A 6,074-nucleotide genomic window follows, 5' to 3' on the forward strand; every position below is an offset into this window, starting at 1 on the left:
ACTCGTGGGGAGAAAAATCAGGTCCTGCCCTTTGAAGGGAGGAGTATGAAAGAATTTGTGGGTATTTACAAAGCACCCGAGGGCCACACCGTGTTATTGGTAGTTGGTGAAATCGGGATTGATCAGTCCATTTGTTCTGCAGACACGGCACCTTTCACATTCTTTCACACCTTTGCCCATCAATGCTGTGGCTGTTAGCCACACAGGACACCATGGGCCAGTGTGCCCGAGGAACGGTAGTTTCATTTCATTGAAATCTACAGTTAAAAGCCGCTCACTGACTGGGAAACTTCTCCGTATGGGTGAAACAACCTGGGTAAATTAATCTCCTCCCCCCATAAATTTTATAAAATCTAAATAAGATCAAGTGTTTCCAATGAAAATTTAGTGTCCTGATTGAGATACCCTGCAAGATAAAATACGTACTCAATTCTGAAGACTTGGGATGAGGGAAAAAACCGTAAAGCGCCCTAATTAACATTTTTGTATTGATCACCTCGTAGAAGGATGACGTTTCAAATGTATCGCTTTTCGCAGGCGGCTGTTAGAAAAGTTTTACATGACGTAAGCGTTCCCGATGTGTATCTATTGACAACGGGGCATGACTTACTAAATGCTGTGGATTCTACCTTCCTGGAGCTTACAAGTCCGAACGGAAAGATGGATATCAAGTCATTAATCTGAAGAATAGAGTGTTACTAAGCAGAAATCAGGGAGCTGTGTTAAGTTTCGCAGGGGACCTGACCCAGATGGGTCCATCCGAAGCAAGCCTGTGGGTGGAGGGGGAAGGAGAAAGCGGTAAAGCCCACCCTGGGAGCAGCGAGTGGGAGGTGGGGGTGGGAGGTCTGTGCTGGGGGGGGCGCAGTGCCAGCTCCTGGGGTTCAGGGCCAGAGGAAGCGGATGTGCCAGGAGCACTGGCGCTTTGATGTGCAGGTGGTGAGGCAGCAGGGAGGGGCTGGGCTGCCATCAGCTGTCAGGTTGGCACTTGCCGGCTCTGCCCACACACTAGCTGGGCCCGGGAGGCCTGCGGGGCTCTCCGGGTGTGGCTTCCCAGGCTGCGTTGGAAAGTACCTGGGCTTCTGGGAAAGCCAGGAGCCAGGGAACTGGCCTCGGCTCAGACCCAGGGCCTGCCCTGAGCTCCTCCCAGAGCACAGGCCAGCAGGTAACTTTGACGACGACTCCAGGACTAGACTTGAGTGCCTGGGACTCCTGGGTCCCCGCCCCTGGCCAGTGTGTTGCTCAGGGTCATTTCAGATGATTCAAACACCATCACCACCTACCTGGCCCCCTTGTCACGTCTTTCCTTCTTTTGAATCTGCCCTTTGCATTGTTCCCCAGATTCTCACAGTTCCATGAACATGCCTGAGCACATCACTGCCTCGGGGCCTTTGCACTTGCTGTGTCCTCTTCCCAGAACACCTCTCCTCAGCTATTTGCATGGCCTTGGCTCCAAGGCGACCTCTGTCCTCACCTGGCATTCTGAAACTACCTCTGTGCTCTGTCTTTGCATAGTGACTCCCTGTCTCGTTTTCCCCGTAGCATCCCCGTCCAGATCACGCTCTTCACTCTCAGAAACTATCTCATTCATGTATTATTTCTGGCGTCTGTCTCCCCAAGAAATACACTCCATTAGAACAATATACAGGGCCTAGAACAGTTGCTGGCACATGATAGGTGCTCAAAAAATTAGTTTGTAGAATGAACCCATTCGTCTTCCTGAACCTCAGATCTGCAGACAAGTCTGGTGACCTCAGAGGAGTGTGGACGAATGTGTGTGATGGATGCTAAGTGGGAGCAGGAAGAGAAGGTGATGCTGTCTGGTGTGGTGCGTGTCACACAGAGACAAGCAGGGACCGCGGGGCCGACGCACAAGCTGAAAACAGTTACCACTGCGGGGTGTGGGGCTAGAAGCGGTTTCTGTTTTTGAAACTTTGATTTCATGACATTGCATTGTTTTTTGATCACAGCTTTCTCAAGATATAATGCCTACACCAGAAAGCTCACCATTTTTAAAGCATACGGTGCAGTGGTTTTCCGTATATTCTCAAAGTTGCACAAAATTCTAATTCCAGAACATGCTTGTCACCCCTCAAAGGGACCCTGTACCCATAAGTGGTAAGTCTTGTCTCCTCCCCTTACCCAGTCCCAGGCGACCAGTACCATATTTTTCAGACTATGAGATGCACCTCCCCACCCTCCCCCCAAATTTGGGAGGAATAATAGTTGTTAATGCTGCTATTTGAATTCTGTTTACGCTTACACTGGCAAAATATGTTATTTACGTTATTAAATAGTTTACCACATTTTTTGCTTCAAAAAATTTTTCCCTATTTTCCTCCTCTAAAACCTAGGTGTGCTCATGGTCCAAAAAATACGGTCATTTATTTTCTGTCTCCATGGATTTGCCGGTTCAGGGTATTTCTTATAAGTGAAATGATACAATCCGCGCTCTTTTGCTTCTCTCTCGGTAACTTAGCAGCATGTTTCCCAGGGTCGTCTCTGTTGTAACTCGTGTCAGGACGTCACTCCCTTTTATGGTGCAAGACTGTTCCACTGTGAACCAGGCGATGTGGGTAGACCTCGTGCTGTGTATCTGTTCATCGGCTGGCAGACATTTAGATCGCCCCCTAATACTGTTTTGATCATCGACCCCCCCCCCCAGTGGTGACGTGGGACCTTCTCCCTGCAGCTCCACAGTTGTGACTGCATCATCCGCTGCTCCAAAACCGCTGATGCTTCTCAGTACTTACAAAACACCGTCTGGCCTCCTTTGCTTACACCATCAGCCCCTGGAATACTCTTGAACTCCATCCTCTGAGCCCCTCTATACTCTGTTCCACAAGCTAGCCATGCACCCTCAGCCGCAAGGCCTCGGCCAATGCCACCCCCTCTTCCACTCCCTGGAAAATGCCACTGTGCTCTGCAGAATTCAGCTCAGATGTCACTTCCCTCGCAAAAGCTCCCTTCCCAGGGTCCTGTCTACAGCTCACTCTGCTGCTAAAGGGCTCATTATTTTGCTTTTTCCTCTACCTGGTTCCTACCTTGGCCTGTGACCGGAGAGCCCGTGGGGTCTCACGCATCTTTGCCTCCCTGGCTTCTAACACAACACTGTCCCCTCCCCCCAAGTACCCATCTGAGTCCAGTGGCTGAACAGATGCATGGCGCCGTGACCCACTGAGTGGGCATCCGACAGTGCCCCCCTTTGCCAAACAAGACATCAAAATGTCCAGGTTAAGACAACAGGCTTTCCGGTCAGACAGACGCAGTTTGAATCCTGGGTGGCAGCTCAGGGATCATTTCCTCAGCCTGACCATGGGGACGCCTGACAGAGCTGTGTGGCTTTAAGGGCAGGTGAAACACCAAAGCGTTGCTTTTTTTAGAATGGGGATTGACATACATAACACGAAGTGGAGCGTTTTAATTTACAGGTGCCGCTTAACAGCATTAAGTACCTTCACATTATTGTGCCAGTAAGTGTTTTTATCACTATTACTATGATCGTGTCGGAAGCTTCCATGGTGTGAATTCTCCTAGAGACAGGACACGCTCTCCTGAACCAGGCCTGTTTCAGCCTATGACACTGCTTTACCTAAATTATTTCACTGCCTCAGGACTGCTGGGAGGTTTATCGGGCCCTTTGGACTAGAGGCTCCTCCGGAAATTCTGGTGACATGCCCAGGGCACAGCTGGGACAGCCCCCAGATCCGGGTGCCTCCCCGCGACCTGCTGAGTTACGATGACCCCATCGAACAAGCCACTCAAACAGCCTCCCTAAGGTTTTGACTTTGGCACTGGGAGGGCTATGCCTGAAGGGGAGAGGAGGTGACCCCCTTGCAGGGGATCAGTGAGGCCAGGAGCCTCCACCGTCCTTGACTGGAATGAGCATCCCATCTGTGGCCACGCAGGGCTACAGGGCAGGGGCCGGCCCTGCGGAGCTGCGGGCGTCTTTATGTGGCAGGGACTGACTGCGGCGGCAGGCCCGGCGAGCATCGCCCCCTGTGACCAATGATAGAGATCTCATTCAGCCTCTGAGATCCACTTGAGAAACTGAATGGAGACAATTGAAAAGCGCTGCACACCAGACACTGAAGCCGAAAGCCCGCAGATTCTGCTGATTTAAGGTCTTCTGTGTGGATTTGCTGATCCTGGAGAATCTGGGCCATTGGGGCTTTTTAATAGAGTCTCTGGGCCGCCTTGCGTGGAGTCACGGTGCCAGAACGCCAGCAGCGCCTGTCTGGTTGAGTCTGCAGCATCGAGACAGGACGCCCGTCTGACACCCGGTCCATCGCATTTCATTCTGATGACTAATTACGATCGCTTCCCAATCCTTTGCTGCCTCCCAGGGAAATCCTTAAAGGGAACCCCTCTTCCCTAACTCCCAATTTTTTGGCCTTTGCCGTCGGAACCCCTCCTACTGCCACCGTTACTAAAATTTAGCAGCTCCTACAAGCTAGACACAGGCTCGTTAACCAGCTCCCAGAAGCTACACCTGACCCCTTGAGTGTGTGAATGAACGGGACAAGTGGCTGGTGACATGTTCAAGTCCCTCACTCATTTGCCATCCGGGTGCCTTTTAGTGAAAGAATCTCAGAGCAGGTGATTCAACATGCCTTTGGCAGCAGTCACAAAATTGGCTAGCGGATTTAATAGTCACAGCCCACGTGGGGAGAGGATAATGGGGAAAACCCTGTAGAGACCTGACCTCACGGAGGCCTCCTTGCTGCTGATGCTCTGGCCCCAGCAGACCAGCGGGGTTCCAGCCTCTTACATAAACAGTGTCCCACAGTGAACAGGGTTAGGTGAGTGAACTGCAGCATGTGTGTAAAAGGGATGGCCTGCGGGCACTGGAGAGTGGGAGGCCCATCTCCCACGCCTGGCACGCTCACCTGACTTCCCCACCTACACGCCTTTGCATCTGCTGTTCCCTGTACCTTGATGCTTTTCCATCTGTCCCAACCCTCCAGCACACACGTGTCGGGGATACTGTAGACGTCCAACACAGGAGCTGGCTAGCGCGGTGCTGCCCTCCTCGGGGGCTCGCTGTGAGGCAGTCACCCTGAACCTGAGGTCTGGTCTGTGGGGGCAGCTGGAGTGGAGGGAGATCGGCTTTGTCTATTAGAAAGAAGAGGTCCACAGTGAATAGTTCGGTGGAAAAAAGTAGGTTACAAGCTGCGTGTCTTATGACCTAATTTTTTTGTGGTAAGGAAATTCCATATTTACATGTTTGTTTATGCCTAGAAAAATCTGGAAGAGCGCGCAGTGCATGAACAGCGACTATTGCCAGGGAGCCGGCTGGTGGAGTAGGGGGGACGAACGGGAAATTTTGGCTTTTTATTTTCTACTTTCTAAAGTATTTATCTTTTTTCCAATGGGTATTGTATTAGTTTTATAATTAAAAATCTAATAATGATTTTAAAATGTGCTTGGGGAATGAATAGAAGAGCTATTCTTCCAAAATATTTGCAATCGGCCTTTGTCACAGATAAATCAAGCTGTTAGCTATCACGTTGGGTGAATGTATTTTATTTCTTAACTGGACTGGGTCGAGGAAAAGCAGCGGTTACAGAAGTCCGGACACTCGCTGCACCGTTCGCTGAGTGCCGAGCATGACACGCAGTTAGCTCCACTAATCTGTGAGTCCTCAGGTCCCCGGTAGAGCTCTGGGTAGGAATGAGGGCCCCATAAACACACCTGATTGAAGAATGTGGTTGGCAGTGCTTTGGGGAACTATGGACCTGGGGCTCCCTTGTTCAACTGTGAACACTCTTCTCTGCGAGCGGGACTTTAAAATCTCCCTTCTTAGGAAAGGAGACCGTAGGTAGCCATGCTTTCTGGAACCCACGGTGTGGTCCCACGCACCGCGGCACGAAAGGAAAGGCAGGAGAGGAACTATGGGGTCAGACAGACCTGGCTTGGAACATTGGTTCCTCCACGGACTCCCTGTGTGGGCTCAGGGTCAGCCCCTGTACTGCACTAAGCCTGTGTCCCCATTTAAACATGCGGGTAAGAAGGCCTCCCCTGGAGGACTGTGCAGGCCAGACATCCTACAATCCTACACGGGGGGGGGGGTTGCT

The sequence above is a fragment of the Artibeus jamaicensis genome, unplaced genomic scaffold (assembly GCF_021234435.1).
Source record: "Artibeus jamaicensis isolate MK-2021 breed Jamaican fruit bat unplaced genomic scaffold, CSHL_Jam_final contig_525, whole genome shotgun sequence".
Lineage (NCBI taxonomy): Eukaryota > Metazoa > Chordata > Mammalia > Chiroptera > Phyllostomidae > Artibeus > Artibeus jamaicensis.